This window comes from Lissotriton helveticus, chromosome 9, assembly GCF_964261635.1.
Source record: "Lissotriton helveticus chromosome 9, aLisHel1.1, whole genome shotgun sequence".
Taxonomy (NCBI): domain Eukaryota; kingdom Metazoa; phylum Chordata; class Amphibia; order Caudata; family Salamandridae; genus Lissotriton; species Lissotriton helveticus.
This window is the reverse complement of record NC_136070.1, coordinates 567,600,824-567,625,252: the sequence shown is the minus strand read 5'-3', so window position 1 is coordinate 567,625,252 and position 24,429 is coordinate 567,600,824. Positions and strand designations below refer to the sequence as shown.

The 24,429-nt window shown below is 42.1% G+C and overlaps 1 long non-coding RNA gene across 1 annotated transcript in view; it reads left to right on the top strand.

The window, feature by feature from the left end:
- LOC144782840 (uncharacterized) overlaps positions 1 to 22,256 on the top strand; it is a 200,217-nt gene extending 177,961 nt beyond the window's left edge. The window contains exon 3 of the long non-coding RNA XR_013601285.1: positions 20,999 to 22,256. This is a non-coding gene — a long non-coding RNA (uncharacterized LOC144782840). The remainder of the gene's footprint in view (positions 1 to 20,998) is intronic.
- Positions 22,257 to 24,429: the final 2,173 nt, after the last annotated feature.

Genomic DNA, 24,429 nt, shown 5'->3' with positions numbered 1-24,429 from the left:
AAAGTGTCACACTGACCATTGATGCACACACACCACACAGTAGCCTGTCTCCTAAACCTTCACTTCACCTTCCTCATCTTTGTAGCTCTGTTCTCTCCCAAAGTCCGAGTCCCCTTGCTAGGTTTAATAATCTTCGTTTCGCTGGCTCTTATGATGATCCATATTATTCATGGCAGCCTATATAAACAATACTTAAAAATTCCGCAGTCCTGCAGTAGGTAATACAACCTCTACCCCGGGCTTAGAGTCAATTGCGCATTTAGTTTAAATGAGGTGTTACGTAATTCTGTCTTGAAATCAACGTTGTAATGTTGTTGATACTCGCACTAAATTATGTAATTGAGGCCAGATATAATTTGGGTAATCAGTTCTGGTATATTTTACTCTTAGATGGTGTAGACTGCTGTAGCACACTCGACTTTACATGTGGAATAACACTCTATTAAATCCACCGCAATTGACTCTAAGCCCGGGTAGAGGTTGTGTTACCTACTGCAGGACTGCAGAATTTTTAGGTATTGTTTATATATACATATATTCTTAGTAAACATAGGAGTGAGTGGCCCATAGGAAATTCGGCTTAGGTCTTACACACCTTTAGCTTATTTACTTACTCTTTGCATTTTTTCTTCTTTTTTGTATTGTATTATATCCATAAGTTTTGTCTTCTACATTTTTGTCTGCGGAACTTTTACTGCTCGACGTTACGACGTTACGACGTTGTGACAAAGGCGGTGGCCCTTTGGAGTTGGGGGTTTTGGCCCATAAAAGTTATGGCTGTTTTTTACAAAGACGCCTGTGTACAGTTTTGAGAAAGGTGAGGACGTGGGCACAGGGGAATAGGTTAAGAATGACTCTAATTTCTTTGTGTGTATTGATGAACCACGTGTAAATACAATCGGCAGAGTGATACTTATTACTCTTGTATCCCCTAATTTTGGACATTTATCAGTCCAGTAATTATGTTTGGATATCTGGTCTTATTTGTTGTCCGTTTTTCTCCCGGCTTCATTCATTGCAGACAGATTGAATTAACAAGGGACTAAAAATAAAAAGGAATCAGAAACGAAGGAATTGGGACTACTATGACCATGTGCAGTACTCTGGGTCTACTCTAGGAACCTAGTTATTCATCATTTTTTGGTGAGGGCGCTATTTATTACTATGTTATATATATCCTTCTGGTTTATGTTTAAGGAGTCCCCCTCCTTTTCCCCTGGGCCTCTTTGCACTTTTGCTTAAGATTACATACTCTTATTACTTTCTTCTCCCTCTTTCTTCTCTTCTCTGATCAGTTTAAATGTGCTGTTATGCACCATGAGATATTAGGAGTATTTTTGTCATGCTTTCCAGGCTTACTGTTGTAGTTCTATCTGGGACCCTAAATTCGATAGTCCTGATTTATGCCCTTATGTGGTTATAATAAATAATATCCTTATAAAGGCATAAGAATCATATCCATATTTAGTCATAGCCCATGCTGCCCAAATTAAGCAAGGCTGCTTCCCCAGGCTCCTAGAAAGTACAACGAGTTCTGTAAACAAACCAAACCTCCAGCAACCTGGGAATTCCCCATTGCTTCTGTTTTGATTTCGTCCTAGAACTCCTGTGAGCACTCTAAGAACGGCCAGTTCTTAGTGACATCTTCATTGACGTCTTATGTCCAACCTTACGTCAAAACCCGGCACCTTTCAGGTATAAATATACCAACGTTGCCTTAAGCAAACACACGGTGGTGGTTTTGGAGCAGAGTGGCTATCTACTTGCCCGAGAGCCCAGCTGATGCGAGAGCCCATGGACGCCGCCCCTCCCCTTTAACGCACTGAGAGAGACGCTGTCTTTTCTCCTGCCGAGAAATCCAGCTCCGGTGTTTCCAGATACCCTCACGAGTTACTGGGATATCGAGTCCTGAGAGAGAGATACCAGACCTCCTGCTTTCTAATACCCAGGTACCGAGCTGACTAAACCCTTTAAGAGAATTCTTGATTCAGATTCCTTGGCAAAACCAACTTAACTTAAACTGCTACTTACTTACTCCTTCCCACGTATTAGGCTTAGGTCAGGTACACCGGGGTAGGCGTATTTAGAAGCACCAGTTGAGTACGTTAGTCAATGTATATTTGTATGTATATATTTTATCTATTTTAAAGAAACATATGGCTAAGAAACCATATTAACACTTTTACAGTATTATTTCATAATACTCCTTTTACTGTACGAACTTTACTTTATGCTAAGTATTGCAATTGTGGCAATTCATTTCTCTTGTATGAGAAAGAAGACTGCTCAATAAATAACACCTTTTATTGAAAACGCCCGTCTCTCTTTTCTCTGCACTCTGGTGAAACTAAGTATGCACACTTGACTGAGTGAAATAGCTGTCTATTGTTTTCACACGACTCTAGAGATACACTCTTATTCTGAGGGAGCAAAGTTGTCATGTTTTATGGTTGTCAGAAGCTAATACCTTCTTGTCTATCCAGGGAGGTTAAACTCCTCCTCGCTTATTCGAGAAAGTTTCTAGTGACCTCTGAGCTAGCTGGCAAACCTTAAGTCTAATATAGTCAGTAGAGACCTAGTCGACCTCAGTCCTACGTCTACACTGCTGAATATATTATTCCAATGCGCAGAGCCTATTGGGAATATAGGAACTACACTACATGGCCCCCAACGTTTGGTAAGGCGATAAATCTAACGCAAGATGTTAGAGTAACTCAGTCGTGCTTTTTCACACAGAACCCTTTTCCCGTAAATACTCCAAAAGACGTCTGGAGTGGGTAAAAGGTTAAAATCCGCCGGAACTTAGTAGGAAGAGATTCCTGTGTAAAGTTTTGGTTTAGTCAACGTTGAAGGATACAGTGTTCCAAAATATTGTGCACCTAATCTTTGTTTCCTTGAAACTTGATCTGCAACAAAAACCTTTCTGTCAGTAAAAATGGTAGAAAGTGAAGACGAAAGGGAGACAGCTAGAATAGCAGCTCAACTCCTAGCGGATGACACGAGTCTCCAAGACAATGACCCGAATATTATACTCATTCCGGTCAACATAAGAAAAACTATAACTCACATTCAGTTCCTGGGAGGCAAGATGGCCGCTGGCGGATTGTGTTGAGAGGTCGCACCAACTCCTCTCTCCCATCATCATCCCAGAACTGGCCTGCGTATGGATTGATTACTAACCCCCGATGGCCCCTGAACTCTGGCGGCAAACCCGAGCTGTATTCTCCATTGGAACTGTATTTAAAGTCCGGTTAATAGCAGAGTTTTTCTGGCTGAAGGGGAAGTTACGAGAGCTGATGAGTACCATTAGCTCTAAAAGATCTGCACAGCACCAGCGGCAGCTACAACCACAGCCACAGCCGATTAAAATGCCTTTGCGTGCCGCTAAGAACAATAAAAAAGATAAAGATAAGCTTAAAGAGCAGCCGGATACAGCAAAGAAGGTTTCGACAGAAGAGGCTACGCTGCCAGCAAAAAATCCAGGCGCGATAAGAAAAACAGTGATCCCGCAGCAGAGAACGAAGATGGAGCAGTGGGTGAAATCTAGCGCGATCCCTGACACCAATCTGTGTAGCCCTGTTGATGCGCTCTCAAGGAATGCAGGCAAAGCGGATAAAAAACCAAAGGAAACTCCATTCAGACAGCCCACCCTGTCGGATGTTTTTACCGCTCGGTCAGCAGGGCGAAGCGGTGGTCACGGCTGCAGTATTCCTGGAGGGCCGAGTAATGGTGGAGCCGGCCTCGAGGACGCCGCGGATGCATCGAATGTGTCGCCGGTGGTTGCTAAGCAACAGCCCGAGCAGAGTATGGTGAACGAAGAGATCGTCGATTTTGGGACCCAGGATGCAGGAAGGACGCGGGAGCAGGAGCAGAAAGAAGCAGCTCCTGATTCCATCTCGGGGGGCGCAATGGCGGCATTGGCAGAGACTACACATAAAGGTGAGGCTGGAACTGGAAGCGCTGATATGATGAGCGCTATCATCTCACTCGAGAAGGAGTTAGCAGTTTAAAAAAATAACAAGGCCACATGGGGGAGCACAGTTAGCCTCCTCAATAATGATCTATGTTCTGGAGGGGGCTTAGGGGCTCAGGAACCGGTGAAAGTAGGAGACATCGCCTCAGTGGAAGGGGAGCACTTCTACTCTGTAAATGAGGACTCTGACTCAGTGCTGCCTAGTGAAGAGTCATCTGAGGAGCGGAGTGACGATGTTGAGGGCGATATGACCGGCCCTAGCTCCAACTCCTCAGACACGGATATGGGTAATGATACTACCCAGAAGAAAAGACAGGTAAAATCAAGTAGAGGGATGAAAGTCTCCCCAGACAAAAGGCTCCTCTGGGACTATTCAGCAACCTCTCAGACTTATCAGGAAGAGGACTCAGCCGGCTCCTCTAAACATAGTGGCCCATTTGATCTCTTATTTAATATGCTGAAGCAAATGCAGACTGAGGACAGATCAGTAAGCCGGAAAGCAAGACAGGATTCTAAAAAAATTCAATTGGCACTGAAGAAAACAAATAAACTTTATGATGATCTGGTAGGGAGGGTTACAGAGGTGGAAGAGAGAACTGGCAAATTGGAAGATGATCTTGGGAACTGGCAATCCTTTAAAACAACGCAGGAAAAGCTCTCAGAAGACCTCCAGTGGAAGAGGGAAGATTTCGAAAATCGCCAAAGACGTAACAATGTTAGACTCTTGGGTGTGGCAGAAGGGCTGGAGGGCCAAGACACTAGGTGCTTTGTGATAAATCTACTGAAGGGGGCATTTCCGGAGTTCCAGTGGCAGTGGGACAGGGAAATTCAGAGGGCGCACAGGTTCCCTTTTAAACAGAAGAAGTCGTATGGCGCAGAAGGAGGTGGCCAGGCTCCCCTTCCTAGAGCTATCCTAGTTTATATTGGAAATTTTTTGCTACGGCAAGAAATTATTGACAAGGCAAGACCTGATAGTAAAAGATCGTTTGAGGGTTCCAAATTTTTTGCCAGACCTGATTTTTGCCATGTGACAGTTGAGAGAAGGTGGAGGTTGAGGCAGTTAATTTCGCAATTTCAGGCTCTGGGATCAGAAGCCTATCTGTTATTTCCCGCCAAACTGAAAGTGGTTACGAAAGGGGGAGTCAGAATGTTCCTTTCAGAGATTAAGGCACAGCAATACATGGAAGAGTTAAAGAGATGTAAGGAATAGATTGAAGTAAAGTATGGATCGAGATGTGTAGAGTAGTTATAGTAGCAGGGGTCACATGGGTGCTAATAGGATTAATGGTTGAGGGTTATCTTAAGGGGGCTGTATCAGCTGGTGGGGGATGATGGGGGAGGGGTGCGACTGTCACAATTCAGAAACGGCCATACATAGGTCATTTATGACCTATTTGCTTGTAAAGGGGGGGATAGAGGGGGTGGGCAAGGCAAGGGAGGGTTGGGGGGGGTGGGGGTTTTTAAATATGGTTAAAATTGTCGTTTTTTTGATTGTAACAACACATTTTCATTGAAGTTCAGCTACAGTATAAACAGTACAGATTATACACAAAGAAGGTAGAATATGTTTATGTTTTGTATAATTTCTATGTTGAAGGATGGTTTATGATAAGAAGGATATTTGATATGCTTTAATGTCTTGTAAGATTGCTTCAATTAATATATGTGGCCTCAACGATTCCAATAAGAGGCTGAAAGTCGCAGGATTATTGAGAACTCTCCATTTAGATTTGGTGTGCCTCCAGGAGACCCATATTGAGACCACACAGGTATACCTTCTGGATCAGCTGGGGTTCACGGTATTAGCAGCCAGTAAACAAGGAATTAGGACCAGAGGGGTGGCAATTCTGGGGAGAAACAGAGATGTTGTGGTTCATAGGAAGAAGGAGGATCTTTGGGGTAGGTGGGCTATAGCGGAAATTTGCTTTAAAGGGGTAAAGTTTACATTGGCCACAATTTATGGTTCTACTGACGATGACCCTGATGTATGGCAGTTTATGGATACTGAACTTGCCCAGTGGCCAGAGCCCATTGTATGCTGCGGGGATTTTAACATTCATGACCCAGAAAGCTCGTTTTTGGTACCGGGGGGCAGATACATAGGGAGGAAGAAAAAGACACACAGGGCATTGGCTGACATGGTACAACACAATTCTTTAGCTGATCCTTGGATAAACCAACATCCTCATTTGGATAGCAGCACTTTCTATTCGGCCCCACACAAAGTGTTGGTCAGATTGGATTACTTTTTAGTCTCCAATTCATTAATTACTGGTGCTCAAGTGGAGAAACATCCTAGGATTGTCTCAGATCATAGTCCTCTGGTGCTAACATGTAATATGTCTATAGCTGAGAGTAAAAAAACACGATGGACCTTCGAACGTATCCTCTTAAAAGATGGGGCATATCAGAAACATATGGAAGCCTGGATAAAGTTTTATTGGGATATAAATAGAGGCTCAGCATCCCCAGGGGCGGTTTGGGACTGCTTTAAAGCTGGCATAAGAGGGGAGACAATGAGCTATGTATTGGCCAAACGAAAGAGGGAAAGAATCAGAATTGAAGAAATTCGACAAAGGTTGATTGTAGAGGAAGAAAAATTAGTCACAGCTATAAGTCAGAATATCGCAGTGGAGTCTATCTTACTTAAAATTGTAGCCCTCAAAGGAGAGGCCATAGAAGGTTTCAGTAGGAAAGCAGCGGAGAACTATATGGCCAAAAAGCAGGATGTATACGAATTGAGTGAGAGAGTTGGCCATGTCTTGGCGGTGCGAACTAGGCAGCGTACCGCTGCAGCCGACATAAAAGACATTTTTGATTCACAGGGGGTATCCGTTACAAATCTAGATTCGATAAGGGAAGTTTTTAGGAAATTTTATGATGATTTATACTCCTTGGATGAACTAATAACTCAGAATCAGATAGATAGTTATCTCTGTGATATCCCTTCCCCCTGTTTGTCTCCTGAAGAAAAGGAGAGGTTAGATGCCCCTCTATGTTTGGAGGAGTTTACTTGGGCTTTGGGTAGTCTCCCTTCAGGGAAAGCAGCCGGGCCAGATCAAATCCCGATTGAATTTTACAAAGTATTTCAAAATGCTCTTTTGGTCGATATGTTTGAAATTATGCATCACACACAACCGGGTGGGATACCTCCTGAGTCCTGGGGCGGGGCGGATATTATTGTCATTGCAAAAAAAGGGAAACCTACAACACTTCCCGGTTCATACAGACCTATTACTCTGATGAATGCAGATGTCATAATCAATTCAAAGATGCTGGCAAAAAGGCTAGCAGGGAGTATCGAACAGCTGGTAAGCACATCACAGCATGGTTTTATACCTGGGAAGGGCACGACCCAGCATGTTAGAATGGTAATTACAATGTTCGATGCTGCCGGGGTCTGGGCGACCCTATCGCGGCACTCTTTTTAGATGCCGAGAAGGCCTTTGATAGGGTCGCCTGGAAATTCTTATGGGTAGTTTTGAGGTGGAGTGGTATTGGGGAAGGCTTTTTAAAAGCCATACAAGTCTTATATAATAATCCTACTGCAAATATCAGAGTAAATAGGGGGTATTCAGATATAGTAAAAATTTTAAGGGGGACAAGGCAAGGGTGCCCGGCATCCCCACTACTTTTTGCATTATATTTAGAACCATTTTTACGAAAACTAGAAAGAAATGAAGGGATTCCACCAATGAAATTGAATGGCTCCACAGTTAAATCTCTAGCCTACGCAGACGATGTGGCTATACTATCCCCAAACCCAGATATTGCTATCAGGGGGGTGGAAATGGAAGCCCAAATATTTGGTCAAGTTTCAGGATATAGGTTAAACAAATCCAAGACGCAAATTGTCATAAATCATTTCACGAGGTGTTCTGATAGTAGGGTGGTTAGCTCAGCAATATATCTGGGGATTATAATTTCCGCAAATTTGGACACTGTGGTGGAGATAAATACGGCTCCTATACTGGCTAAAGTTAGGAAGGATTTGCAGAGGCTGAATAATTTGCATTTTTCTCTGGTGGGTTGTACAAATGTGTTAAAAATGTTGATTTTACCTAAGTTTCTTTATTTATTCCGTTCGATTCCCCTCTTTTTTGATGCTAAATGGTTTAACACACTGGAAGGCACTTTAAATAGGTTTTTATGGGCTCATGGAAAAACTCGGAGGGCTTATAGATTTATGTCGTTACCAAGAGAAAGAGGGGGCTGGGGCGCCCCAGATTTCAGGCTATATTATCTGGCGGCGGCATTGCAATATATGCAGGGATCGATTGGAGGGGGTGGTCAGTTACAGAAAATAACAAATATGTCAACAGAAATATATGCAGTAGTGTTGGGGCAGGAGGCAGAAAACTGTTTCTTATATCATACTGAGTTAGGTCATCTGAGATGGAAACAATCAAAGACTGTAAATGCGGCCCTCAAAGTTTGGAATATTTTTTTGAAGAAGTCGGGTATGGGCAGATATAATAGATATATTAAAGTCTATAATAACAAATCATTTCCCCCTGAAATTTTCTCTGACACTGTAATGGCTGCTTGGGAGGATAAAGGAATTAGACAGATAGGTGACTTAAGGAATCAGGAGGGAATAGTCCAGTTTGAGGATCTTGTAAGGAAATATAGTATAGACAGAAGAGATTTCTTTAAGTTTCTGCAAGTTAGGAGTTTTCTGGGTAACAAACAGGGGGGCCCAGTAGGATATAATAGTGGAAGAGGTGTGGCGCCGCGGCTAGGGCGACTGACTCCGGAATCTGGGGATCACGGTTCGATCCCCGGGTCCGGCGGCAGATTAGCCCAGCACCATGTGACTCTGGGCAATAGCTTGCTTAATCTTCCCGACGGCCCCCAGCGCCTAGAGACCCTTACGGGTGATTGTGCGCTTTACAAATGTGGATTATTATTATTTTATAATGGTAATGATCTTATGGAGAATATAGCTAGTGGTGGCGAATCAACTATTAGGTTAGGGTATGCTTTCTTGGTGAGGGGCAAACCGGATGATATGGCCAAGCATAGTAATAAATGGATAGAGAAAATAGGTGTGGATCCTGAAGCCTTTAAAGAGTCATTAGAGCTGGGTTGTACCATTCTGTGTTCAGCTCCCCTACAATCCCAGCATTATAAGACTCTATATTCGCTGTACCATACACCAGATAGAATTGCTAAATGGGGGGGCTCTGAGGGGACCACGTGCCCCAGGTGTAATTCCCCTGATGCGGACATTGTACATATGTTTGCCATTTGTCCTTAGTTACACACTTTAATTAAAGACATTGAGGGTTTCCTGGATATGTCATTAGGGATACAGATAACCTTAACTCCCACTTGGATTTTGCTGGGAATCGGGCCAGAAGGGAATAATCTTGGGCAGGCCGATTTCTTGTTTTTGGCTATGGCAGTCTTTAGATTAATGATAGCGAGGGCTTGGTTGGACAAGACTCCCCCGTTGATACAAGTCTGGTTGGCAAATTTAATAGCGGCGCATAACCTGGAGAAACCTATATATGCCAGGAAGGGAAGGATCAGGAGAGCATGAGGAACTAGAATTTGGGACCCCTTAGCTCGCTGGAGGGATGGGATAGGGTAACATGTTTATGATTGGGACTCAGTTTATCATTGGATTTTGAATTATAATAGAGGGACCTGTGATTTATGTAAAAACATCATGATATGGTTTTTTATTTAATTCTGTTTTACTTTGCTGTTGTTTACCTTCTGACTATAAATTATTCATGCTTATGTTTATCATTTATGTTGTAATATTATAAGACAACCTTTGTTTGTTTGTTGTGTAAACAAACTGTTGAAAGTATAATGTGTGTGATCAGAAGTATAATAAAAAATATAATATAAAAAAAAAAAGAAAAACTATAACTCTTAAACTTATAGAAAATGGACTGACATCACCAGGTGGTATAGTCATATTCGTGATAGAGGCCCATGAATATCGGCAGACAGAGGTATTCTATTCATGGAGAAACTTTCCAGCAGCAAACGCTGTAACACACGAATTCCACTATTACAAAATAGAGGAACCTCCGGATGTATACACTCTGTTCGAAGAGATTGAAATCCCACTAAATTACCAAGAGCACCTGCTCTGGTTTAAAGGCACCCTAAAACATGATAATCACATCACCAGGCTCGGTCCACTAGGTAGACCAGGAGCAACGTGGCCGGTTCTAGCCAGCTACACACCACATCCAGACATCGAAAAAATGTCAGTACCAGAACTTTTAGCCCAGCTAAAACAACTGATTAAAATACATAGACAATTAGTCCAATATGTAATGCGGACTACAACGGTCCAACCAGCAATTAACATTCCACAGCTGACCCCTCATCAGGGGAACACAAACAAAATAACACCACAGAACATACAATCCTGTCTTGGTAAAACACCCGCAAAACGGGAACAAATTCCATTCTGGTTAGCACAAAAAATCACTCAAATAGAGGCAGTATTTCCAGATACTACACCTACTGAGAAACACAGAATTCTGACTATCTGTCTTCCAATGGGGATCGCACCACATGTGGAGGACTGTGACACTTGGGGCACAGTCTTTGCTTCCATTTACACAAAAACACATGGTGTTCCGTCCATGGCGGTAATACCAGATGTACTAAGACAGATTCAAAATGAATACGGTCCAGAACCTGCTTTAACTCTGGGCATGAAATTACTGAAAGACTTCAAGCAGGTCTCGGCTATATTATTAGCCAACATAAAAGGAGAAGCAGCATCTGTGGCGATCCGCCAGAAATTGAAAGAAACAGATATAGCAGAACAGCCATTTGAACTTGCCAGAATCATAGAAAAATCCTATGAAGAACTAGATAGAGATAGTTTGGGTGGGAAACCAGTAAAACCCCAACTAACTGAAAATCCTGAAAAAATATTTATTAAAAATAATCTAAATACTCCAAAAAAGTGTTGGGATGGAAATAAACAATCCACTCCCAAAGAAAAAAGATTCCAGTCCAGAGGAAGGTCTCCTCAACGAAGAGAAAGATCTCCTGACCGAGGAAACAAGTATCCCCAGAGGGAGCCCTCTGAGAAAAGATACAACCTTAGAAATAGGGATAATTTGAAAAAACCTGATAGATATCAAGATATTGATACACGTCCCTCTCGATCTTTTCAGACTTCCTCGCAGAAATCGGAAAGAAGAGGACGGTCAGAACACAGGGAAGAGCACGTCAAGTCCAAAGACAAGGAACCTGCTCAACAAAGTAAAAAGTTACAATTTCCAAGAACGAAGGTAGCCAGTATTAAAATAATTAAACATGCCGAGGATACTGAGGACACAACTGAAAAACGGAGAGTGGGCCCAGACAATGCTAGACAGCGCAGCAGAAGTGACCATAGCTCGCAAGATCTTGATGAACCTTCTGGAGACAGTGGACACAAATGAATACATTCAGGTGGAAACTGCAGATACCAGAGTTAGCAAACCTCATAAAATATACGAAATAACACTGCGTATAGAGGGAGATAAGACTAGGAAAGTAAGAGGTCTCTTTTGGGATAATCTTTCGAAAGGCTATGACATCCTTTTAGCTGAGAAAGACTGGCCACCAGAGTTTGACAGGGAGTGCCCTCATGGCGAAGAAATGATTATGCCTGCCTTCTCAAATCATATTCCAATTCATAGAAAATATACATATGCAAGAAAATGGGCAGTAGCCCAAGCTCCTGCATTATACAAAAATCATGTAGGATGGGATGAGGACTCTCCTCCTCACAAAATCCAGTTAAAATGTCAACCCACTGCACAAAGGCAGTACCCAATTAAACAAGAAGCTAAAAAGCAAGTCAGGGAGATCTTAGATCAACCTGAATACCAAGGGGTGATTGAAACATGCACCTCTCAAATGAACAATCCTTTGTTTCCTGTCTCCAAGCCAGACGATTCATATCGTCTAGTTTTGGACTACAGACACCTTAACTCATGTTGCAAAACATTTGCAGTACAAAACTCACACAGTGCAGCACTAATGAATAACATCGTGCGCAAAAAATACAAAACGACATTAGACATCTCTAATGGATTCTTTTGTCAAAACATTGCACCTGAAAGCAGGTATTTGACCGCTTTCTCAATAATGGGGTCACAGAAAATTTCTGTCGACTCCCACAGGGATTCAAGAATAGCCCAGGATTATTCTCAGCAAGAGTAACAGAGTTACTACAAATATATGATGATGAGGCATTATCCTATGTCGATGACATCTATCTAACAGACGATGACCTGGATACTCACTTGAAAAGAGTAAACACCATAATACTTGGGTTTGCAGCTGAGGGTTACAAATTCAACTTTAAAAAGTCACGAATTGCCCATCTAACTGTCCTGTTTTTAGGATACAAATTAGCAAGTGAAGGCAAAAGCCTAGCAGACAACTTCTTAGAGAAGTGCGCTGTACTCCAAGCACCTAAAACGCTGAAGAACTTACAATCAATACTAGGTTTCCTGAATTTCGGTAGAACATACATTCTAAATTATGCGGAGAGGGTTAAACCTCTCTATGAATTAATAAAACCTGATTTCAAACCAATCAATTGGACTCAAAAACACAGAAATTTTAAGATCATTGCAAACACACATGTTAGCTAAAACAAAATTGCAAACACGCGAAAACATACGCAACCTTGTAATCCGAGTCATCCCAGGAAGATGCGGATTCACGTACCTGACCTCTAATGAGGGAGAAAAGGTACCAATAGCTTATAAATCACACTTGTACACACAAGCTGAAAAAACATTCAGTCTTACAGAAAACATTGTAAATGCGGTTCAAACTGCTGTAGCAAAAGAAAGAGCCCAAGCACAAGGCAAAAGGATAACCGTTTTAACAGCAGAATCAGCCTTTGAGGCATTAACAAGCCCACGCAATATGCCTAAGATGGCATTAGATCCTAAATGGATCAAATGGGAAAATTCTCTTGCTGCAGAAGACGTGAAATACTATTTTGACCCGGAAAGGAAAATATTAAAAGATCTAAAATATGATTTAGAATATCCTCTGCCAATCGAGATTCTGCCTCTACAACTTTACGCCTGTGTAATATATACAGACGGATCAGCACAACCCGCAGTTGGTGGTAAGCAAGCTTACAGTGCTGCGTGCGCGGTTGTTAAATGCCGGTGGCATGGAGGTAAATTGAGACCACTGGTAACTATGTCTCAGTCTGTAAAAGATAGTTCAGCTCAACGAACTGAACTACTAGGTTTAAAGATGGCGCTCGATATTGCCGATCACGAATTCCCCACACTAATAGTGTGCGATTCACATTACTGCGTCAAATCTTACAACAATGACTTGCAGAACTGGGTTCAAAATGGCTTCAAAGATGACACAGGTGCCACAATAAAGCATAAAAAGCTTTGGGAACAGGTAGTTCTTTTGCAAAAGGAACTACAAAAGACTCATGTGATACATACACTGAGTCACAAGCGTGATGGCGTTCACGCTGCAGGGAATTCATTGGCTAACACAGCCACAGCGGAAGCAACTAATCCGGCTTCCGTAGCCACAAAAAAGCGTTCAGAAAAATACATAGACGGGGAAACCATGCTAGCGGTAAAAACGTCTTCAAAAGGCGACTGTGCAGCACTGCCCTTGAACTATCCACTCACTTATACATACATAATTGATGCAAACTCCGTTCCTTTTGCTCGAATCCCTGGAGTGGGGGATAGAGTGATTCCAAACACGAACAGGAGAATCTTCTTGATTCAAGAAGCACATATGGGATTAGGTCTAAGGCACCAGGAGATCTTGACATCTCTGAAAGAATTACAATCAGAATACTGGTGGCCGGGGATGAGCCTGCATAACTACAAATTTGCAATGGGCTGTCAAAACTGCAACAGAGATCGCAGTGGCGAACCGGCCGGAGTAATGCCAGGACCCTTCTTTTAGAAAGCATAAGGCTATCTATACGCAGAAATACAATAGGAGAAATGCGTCCCATTTATGTTTAAGACTAGATTCATTTAAAATGTAGACACCAGCGCTCGGCTGATGCCAGAACTGTTATAAAAGATTTGCGAGTCCATATCGGCAGATACGCAATTGGCATGCTACATTCTGACCAGGGTCCTGCTTTTAGCTCTTGAGCTTATAAGGAGGCCATGACCAGCATGGGCATTGCATTGCGGTACTCTTGTCCCTTCCATCCTGAGGGAAATGGGATTGTGGAAAGAAAAAACCGGGACATAAAGCAATCTATAACGGCGAGGGTATTAGGTTCGGGTGATGGGTGGGTCCAACATTTAACAAGTGTCCAACATAGTCTTAATAATCTGCCAAGAAATTCTCTGAAAGGTTTCAGTCCGTACGAACTATTGTTCGGGACTAGAATGCATATTCAGGACCTCGATAGTCAGACTTCAGTGGTAGAAGAAAAATGCTTTGATATCAAAGATCGTTTGGCTATTTTACAGGACTTAAATGAAACAAGAAAAGGCCTGAGCAATGTAAAGTTGAAACAGCAGCCAACAGCCACTGAAGATAAACCACCTGTCCCAGCAAGGCTTACCTGGATTCCAAAGATTGTGGATCTGGTCAGAGAGAAGATCGCGGTGAAGAAGGAATTTGGGCCTTCTTACAGGAAAGCAGTACCTGTCTTAGCTGTCAGCGGAACGAGATCAGTTGTACTACCGCCCCTTGCTGGTAAAAATGAGAAGCGAGTTGTATCCATCGACCTGGTAAAACCACAATCATGTGGCCAATAATAAGTAGTAGGCCCAGTGGACTCCCAAGAAGTAGCAGAGTACCAAAACTTGCTACAATACAAGAGGTTCAAACTGAGAGACTAATCACATTTGATAAACCTGCAGTGAATAAAAAAGGACTATGCAATAATGCCATGGAACTTGTGCCTCTTGAAACCCAAATTGCAACAGTTCGTCAAGAAACACCAGTCTACAACGATGTAACCTCAGACTATGCTAATGAAACAAAAAATGCAAAAGCAATTGAAAATCCGGAAGCAATTCCAACAATTGACAGAACTGCATCTGGTTACTTCATCAATTTCGATAACTTTTCTGAAGATCCAAGCGAATCGGAAGAAACGCCAGCAACAAAAACTTTTAAAGACAAAATAACTGAACTTCTACATCAACTCAAAGAAACCTATCTGATTTCTCCAAGGATTGAATTTTGGATTGTGTTAGGTGTACTTTTCCTCCTGCTTTGGCTCATCATGGTTCTTTGTTTGGGAAAATTCATTGGAGGAAAATACAGTACAATGGACACAGCAAGTCAGAACATCAATTTGGTCCTAAAGCCTCACAAGTCATCTCACATCGAGAAAAGAGAACTATCATCAGTGAATGTCACAGCCAATCCAATACCCGGTGGGGTAGCATGGGACAAAACGGATTATGAAATCTATGGCCCGGTTGAGCTCTTGAAATATCCACATCAGTTCAAGATTTCATTAAGTGACTTTGTAAAACCAAGTACATTCTCTGATGATTGGGACTTTGAAAGTATTAATGATATGATGTCAGATTTAGTAATGTCAGCAAAATTTACAGAACATGATTACTTACAGGGTTCATCAAATTATGAAGAAATGTATTGTTATAATCACTTTGCACATCACTATTTGCATAAATCTGCTCAGCCTAGAAATGTTTTTAATCATAATCAATGGGAACATTGTGCAACTCCACCTCAAAGCAGTTCGAAAACATTTTACGAGAAATTCCCATACTTCTCAGGGTTTAACACAAGTGATGCAGAAACGTTTTATTTCAAACTGTTAAATAAGACAGGGGTGAAAACAATGCTGACAAATACTAAATTTATCTATTCTGAAACATTTTATGAAAAAATGATTACATTTGGTTTTGATTTCTGGAAAAACAACATTGAAAAAAAAACATCTGGGGTACCAAAGATTGGCAGGTCCAAGGTCTAGAAGCATTATTTAGAGCCTGCATGATCCCAGAACAAATAATATTCTTGAATGATACCATTCAACAGACAACCTGTCTTGGCCTAGCCAAGATAAAAGACTTAAACAAAACGTCTATTCCAAAGCCAACAGCTGACAGTAATAGCACTACAGATGTTGAGATAGACGTATCCCATATGTTTAACCAAAACAGAACACATCCTGATTGGAAAAAATGGTTGATTTGGCCCACAGACACAAATAACTGTCAAGATAGATTCCTGAACAAAATACAGGGGTTACCAGGCCAGACCCTAGATACTCCCAGAGACAACATCCAGGGATAGTTACAGCATACAGTGTAGGGAAACTCTGCCTCGAATGGCTACAGAAATCCACACTGGCTGAAATTAAGCAACACTTGACTTTACTTAAAGACGGTGCTGACTTGCGTGATTTCATAATGGGACCACGCAAACAGCGTCAAAAACGTTTCATAGCGGCCGGTATATACGCTGCGTACAACGAAGCTTGGAAAGTAATGCAAATTGAAACAGCAGAAAAAATACGAGAAATTGATCGTATTAATTTGGAAAAATCACTTTCTGTTGTGGACAATGGGTTAATGACTCTGTCCTCCAGAATATATTCACTGGACAGTATTGTATCATCTGCTATTGATATAATACTGCAGGACTTACTAATGTTACAACACGGTCAGTCCCAATTACGTTCTATTGTACAGCTTGGCTGGACGTTGCAAAATCTGCATTCAGGCTACGTGCCCTGGCGTTTAATCAACACAACGTCATTATTCTCTATCTTTAACCTTACTGATACACAAATCAGTTTGGCACAAAAAGGAGCAGACTATACGATTCTGAGCATTGAAAAACTTGAGAGATTACCATTGACAATGTCAGAAAGACCTGTCATTGAATGGATAATACACAGAATAATTACAATTCCGATAACAACTTTCCAATTTAAATACTGCCAAGAGTATATACCAGCGGGCCAGTATGAAAGGTTGGGTAAAGGGTACATCAAGTCATCATGGAAATTACCTTATACACACACATGTTACAGTGAAAAGAAACAGAATGTATTTCTTAGTGGTAAAAATTGTAAACGATCACTAAGCGGTATACTTCTATGTCATGGTATTAACCTGCATGGGACCTGCGAGGGGACTTCAAATAACCTTTCATGTCACCAGCACGGCACACCTGCAACACAAATAGAGCCATTCTTTAGACGGCTTTCTAATGGGAGCTATATTCTAATTGTGGACCACAGCTGTTGTGGCATGGTGCCAGGGAAAGCCTATCTCGTCAGCGTGAGTTCCATGGTCACTTGCTGTATGCAAGTATTGTATCCAAACAGCACTCCAGATACGGAGGCAACAATTTGGCCTTCTTTGAATATCTCTTCTATTCGAATTGATACTTTAAGCAGAATAAAGTCTGTTCTTTTGCAGACAACTGTGCCATTAACGTCATCAAAAGAAACGTATGATCTGCAAGTTGCAAGGACAACGGCATAGCCTTTTATCAACAAATTGCCCCGTGAAATTCTCAGAAATGCTAAGCCAAATCCTAAATATGTCAGATTCCAGTGGCATCCCACATGTATTTAAGATAATTTTTTCGGGACTGTTAACACCCTTCAAAACAGTTCTGGGCATTTTTCCTAATTTTGTCCATTCTGTCTTTGGCGGCCTACCACTTCTTTTGGGACTCGTAGCAGGAATTTTATTTTTGATCCTTCTGCTCCGATATGGCAAGCCAAGTCACAGACAAGACTCCGGCAACGATGGAAGAAACGATCCTAGCTATACCCTATCGGGACCGCATAACTAAAGTCCTTGGATTAGCCCGGCTAAGAGATCTGAATATGACCTAGTTTCTTTCATTCAGACCCATCTGGCAGAATTGCATCTTACCTGTGCTTCGATGTATGCTATGCGGAGAAGAATGTGTGTTGGACGTCTGTCTTACACTACCATCAGCAGTTCCATTGGATACAGATACTTTGCTAAGTCCTGTAACGGCTCATGCATCGTGTTGTCCCCAGCGGCTACCCATTCTGATGACGGCATTCGTTGAGACTTCACCACTACGATTAGGGGGTAGTGAAGTACGAGGTGAGAGCAGCATCACTCAGGTACGACCTTCTGTGAGCATTGCTGATCCTGACATCGATGATAGCAATCATTCTCACGACTGTACTGTTGCGGTATTTTCGAACTTAGTCGAACTTTCACCTGAAGCCGTAGACCAATTTTTTGAGAGTCTGTCTGAAATGATGTTCTCCCCTGAACAGAAAGAATAACTTTTTAAGCAACGAGCACACAGCGTTCCCTGAACTCTGAATTCGGCCTTCAGATTTGATAAACAAAAGCTACTGAAAACTTTTGGAACTGTTTTTTTCCCCTGAAAGCGAAATTATATTTTCTCACTTCCAAAAATATTTACTTTTTTTTGGGCACATGTACTCTGCTTAAAGTAGAACTATTCTTAGAGAACAGAGCTTCTATTTTAGGAACTCTAGAGACAATATATTACCTCAGCCTCTAGCACATGTACAGCATTTTGTATTAATATGTGATGGAATGGTCTCAACCTTCTCTTCTGTATTAAGAGCCATTTCATGTGTAATTTTCGCAAATCATTCAGCTGATAATTATATGCAATCCTTTTTTCTGAATGAGAACACTGCTTGAAAAGCGGTTGCTACAAGCTACAAGGCTAATTGAAGCGACTGACCAGTAGTGGCGCCTGCCGTGTGTCACGTATTCTATTTAACAGCACTCAATTCGCGACGGTGCAACAGAAGTGAGGAATAGCCTGAAACCCCCCAGTAGGACCTAGGCCCTTAGGTATGATTCAACATGGGATCTGTGCACACGTCAATTATTACAAAGTACAATATTGAAAATCAAATCACGTAAATAAGTTTGGAATGTATATGGTGTAGGTACATGTATGTAACATGTAGCCATTATACATTTTAGAGCCCTGACGAAGTTGTGGGTATACCACCCTGACGAAACACGTGTTAACAAAACGTGAACTGCTGGATATATGCAGTAATTTTATTCAGTCTGAATCCGACAGCCGGGACGGAAGTACAACCGGCGGAGAGCATAGATATCTTGCAACATATACAGAAACACCACTGCCCATTTGGAGCCCTGACGAAGTCGTGGGTATACCACCCTGACGAAACACGTGTTGGCTGGGCGTTGCAAATAAAAACTGAACTGAAGATTACAGCAATCAAGATTACTTCTACGTTATTGACTTGGTGTTATATTTTGCATGATTTGATTTTCAATATTGTACTTTGTAATAATTGACGTGTGCACGGATCCCATGTTGAACTGCTTGAAAAGCGTACAGTACCAATACTCATTTTCGTGTATTACCATATACCATTTCAATATGGGGTGGGTTGGAAAACACATGCATCATTATATGTTTATATGTTTACTATTGCTTAGTTTTAAGTAATGAGGGACATTAGATCGTGGAGTGGGTGTTGTAGTTCTATCTAGGACCCTAAATTCGATAGTCCTGATTTATGCCCTTATGTGGTTATAATAAATAATATCCTTATAAAGGCATAAGAATCATATCCATATTTAGTCATAACCCATGCTGCCCAAATTAAGCAAGGCTACTTCCCCAGGCTCCTAGAAAGTACAACGAGTTTTGTAAACAAACCAAACCTCCAGCAACCTGGGAATTCCCCATTGCTTCTGTTTTGATTTCGTTCTAGAACTCCTGTGAGCACTCTAAGAACGGCCAGTTCTTAGTGACATCTTCATTGACGTCTTATGTCCAACCTTACGTCAAAACCCGGCACCTTTCAGGTATAAATATACCAACGTTGCCTTAAGCAAACACACGGTGGTGGTTTTGGAGCAGAGCGGCTATCTACTTGCCCGAGAGCCCAGCTGATGCGAGAGCCCACGGACGCCGCCCTTCCCCTTTGACGCACTGAGAGAGACGCTGTCTTTTCTCCTGCCGAGAAATCCAGCTCCGGTGTTTCCAGATACCCTCGCGGGTTACTGGGATATCGAGTCCTGAGAGAGAGATACCAGACCTCCTGCTTTCTAATACCCAGGTACGGAGCTGACTAAACCCTTTTAAGAGAATTCTTAATTCAGATTCCTTGGCAAAACCAACTTAACTTAAACTGCTACTTACTTACTCCTTCCCACGTATTAGGCTTAGGTCAGGTACACCGGGGTAGGCGTATTTAAAAGCACCAGCTGAGTACATTAGTCAATGTATATTTGTATGTATATATTTTATCTATTTTAAAGAAACATATGGCTAAGAAACCATATCAATGCTTTTACAGTATTATTTCATAATACTCCTCTTACTGTACGCACTTTACGATATGCTAAGTATTGCAATTGTGGCAATTCATTTCTCTTGTATGAGAAAGAAGACTGCTCAATAAATAACACCTTTTATTGAAAACGCCCGTCTCTCTTTTCTCTGCACTCTGGTGAAACTAAGTATGCAAACTTGACTGAGTAAAATAGCTGTCTATTGTTTTCACACGACTCTAGAGATACACTCTTATTCTGAGGGAGCAAAGTTGTCATGTTTTATGGTTGTCAGAAGCTAATCCCTTCTTGTCTATCCAGGGAGGTTAAACTCCTCCTCGCTTATTCCAGAAAGTTTCTAGTGACCTCTGAGCTAGCTGGCAAACCTTAAGTTTAATATAGTCAGTAGAGACCTAGTTGACCTCAGTCCTACGTCTACACTGCTGAATATATTACTCCAATGCGCAGAGCCTATTGGGAATATAGGAACTACACTACACTACCATACGAAGGGTCTACTTTTTGGTTAACCCTTGTCTTTGTCTATATAGGAACGCCTTTATGAACCCATTGTGGATGTAAATATGTTAGGTGTTAGTGCCAGTTTTTTGTTCTATGTAAATAAGATTTATTATGTGTAGATGCATTTTTATGTATTTTTATATGTCGTATTCTTGTATATCTTGGTTTTGTCATAATGTAAATATATATATGTATTTATATGTGGTTATTTATACATTGTTTTATGTTACAGCCCTGAGGAAGTTCCTTTTACAGGAACGAAACGCGTTGGCTGTTGTCAAGTGTTTATATGAAGAAAAATAAAGAACTTGTTCCAAATAGAAGTGACCAGTTTGTGACTTCATCCCTGGTGCTGCCTCCACTTTTGCATTGCATTTCGTCTCTGAATTTCCAGTGGGAACGAGCTGCAGCAGGTCCCGTGGTGGGCTAGCACAGGACTTTACTCAACAAGGGACTTTTATGATTTATGTGCTCAGCGTAGAGTCAGCTGCAAGTTCATTTTGTTGTATTTACACCCAAGTGTTGACCCTGCGCGCATACATGAAAAGGAAATGGCGATCCCTGTGCAGTGTGCATGGCTGGCCATATTGTATGGGATACATAGCAACTTTGCACAGCTTGTTTCTAATTGGGTACACCTGCAACATTTTCACGTGGGTTATGTCGGTTTGTGTGACGTTTCAATGCCTTATACTTGACACTTTGTTTTTTCACTTGTTCACGGGTGGAGTACAGCAATGTAATTGGACACATTTCAGAAATTACACCTCATTCCAATATTAAGGTCTAGTAATTACCTGAAAATGGTAGCAATGCTACTGAAGTGGTTGTATGAGGTAATTAATCTACTACCTTTACCTATGACAGTTTTCCCACTTGCGTTCTGGGACTTTTGTGTGAACTGTTTATTTTATAATGGGAGAAACCAGGAGTCAACTGGCCTGGTTGAAACTGCCTGCTAGGCAGTAGGGCGTTTGCACTGTCTTGTATACTGTGAACATGCGTAGAGGGGATGGACAGGTGGGCCAGGCCCTCCCTCTAGCCACCCATTACAACTGCGACACCAGCACAGGTATCCATTTGTGTTAGTTTTATGTCTGCCCTCAGACCAGTGTTTTTTGCATCCTCCACGCGTGCGCAGGACAATGAGCTTGAGATGCCTTCTGGCTTTATGACATGACAGTCAGTCAGTGGAGGTGTGCGTCCAAATCTGATATCTCCAGGCCTGTGGCTTCGAGGGTTTTCACCATTAAGGGGGTCTGTTTAAAAGAACAAGCATTGGCAAATGCGATAGGATTCGCCTATGTGATTAATAATAATCTTTTTTTGTTATTGTAAGTTTTTGTTTGGTGAGCCGTTGTGCAATATAAGTTAAAGAAAGTCTGTAAAGTGTTATGGTTTGTTTATTGAGAAAGGCAATATATTGTACAGTAAGTTGTGGTGCTATCAAGTGCTCCAATAGCTTCGATTGATGTTAGTGCTATATAAAACTGGCCCCAAAATAAAATTGTGAAAAGCAGGTTTGAATGTGCAGGTGATTTGGAGGGTGTAGATATGCAACAGTAGTTTACTGGGGGCAAATTGCGACTTGGGTGTGGTAAACGGACAATATACAAGAAATGCAGGAAGCCACACACTCTGCTGCAAAAATGCTCAGGCCAACATTAAAAGTTAGGGATTTATAACCAAGTGCAAAGCCATACCAACTGCATGTTCCCCAACCATGTACTGTGCAGCCCAACTGGTTCTAGTTTGAGCTATATAAAACTGCAGAATACATAAAAAAAAAAGAATAAACATGTAGCGATACAGGATTTTTTCAATGGAGTGGATATATGGAAAGTGTTGATGTCAGACTGAAAGTGTTAATTGCCAGAGCTCAGGGTATTAACATACATGGATTTTTAGGTCTATTTCAACAGTGCAGCTGCTACCTGTCCTGTTAACCTACACCAATATTTTTCTACAGTTCTTTCATTCCAGATAAATACACATTTATTCCCATGCTTAAGATTTATGTGTCCTTCGCCTATGTGAGATCTATTGGCTTTGTCAAAGTTTATAAGACCTGCTACAAAACAGCACACGCTGCTGTGCAACATGGCTTAAAGTCAAGGAAAACAAGCATTGGCATAGCCAATAGGTCTCGCTTTTGGGACCTTATAAGTGTTTGGTTATGCAGCTCAATATCCTTGGTGCAACAACATCAACTGTTGCATGGCTAGACATTTATAAGGTCCCAAAGGCGAGACCTATTGGCTATGCCAATGCTGGTTTAGTTAGCTGATTGGAACATGCTCTCACTATTTGTGACCCGATGTTGGCATTTTTCTTCATGGCAAATAGTGGGAGGTCAAACCCACCTTCCGAATTCTTAATTAGATGCCAATTGCTGCAAATTATTTTTGTGAAGTTGTTTGTTTGAGGACAAAATGTAGACACGCACACCATTTTGTTTAGTGTTTTTTTTTTTTAATCAATCGTTTTCATTTCGTGGAATACGAGAGCGTAGTACACAGCTTCCTGCCTACATCTCAAGGCTTGCAGAGCAATGGTCAGAGACATCAATTTCATCACCCAGAGCCCAGGCATAGAAGCTTCCAGTGTACCATAATTATGCAGTGACTTCCACTTTAAGAACAATTTCACCACAGTGAAAAGAAAACAAAACAAAAACCAAACAAACAAACCCCCCAGCCCATCCCTACCCCCTCCCCCTCCCTCCTCCGCATCGGTTCCATCTTACGATATCGACCTAAAATGCCAAGCCTGGTGCAATTGCGCTTGTATACATACCTAATCAACTCTCTGCGTTCTGGGCAGCGCCCAAGGGTTCCAACGGCAATAGTCTGAGAATCTGTAAGTACTTCGGGCATGTCACCTCCCTCAGATCTTTGGTCAACAAATGTGAAAAGGGCGACCACAACTTCTGAAAGTCCTTGCCTTTCCCCTCCATGCTAAGCGATAGGCGCTCCATCGCTGGCAGGTGCCATAAGCGGTGTATCCATGCTAAGACATCTGGTGCAGTGGGCGTACCCCATAGGGCGAGGATGACCTGACGGGCCGCCAGCGCAATTTGCCTACCTCTAAGAGAGCGCAGCGGGAACACCTTTGGGTGGGAGAGCCCCAACGGGGCGCGGGGCAGCGCTACCTGGAATGCAGCATCTATGTCATCGAGGATTTGGGACCAGTAATGCTCCAGTTTCGGGCAATACCATAATAAATTATTTAGTGTGCCATTAGATCCGCAGCCCCTCCAGCAGAGGTCCGTTTTGTTCCTGTCCCAACTATGCAGGCTAGCAGGGGTGTAATACCAATATGTGATGACCTTAAACGCAGACTCCTCCCCTGCGGTACTATGGGCAGTGTGGTGGGCTCTGTAGAGGATATGCTCCCATTCTTTGGGTGACAGGGGCCTGCCTATTTCTGCTTCCCATCGCACCTGCGCTTTAGTACGGTGACCCAATGAGGTCGTCAAAACCATGGCATACAACTCCGAGATCTGCCTTTTATCATCCGACTTGCGCACCAACCACTTTTCAAAGGCCATTAAAGGTCTGGACATGCGGGAATATTTGTCAGAGGACGTACCCCAATGCGCAACCTTCCGATACGAGACAATGTCCTTAGCCAGAAGGTCATAGTCCTGTCGCAGTTGTGCAA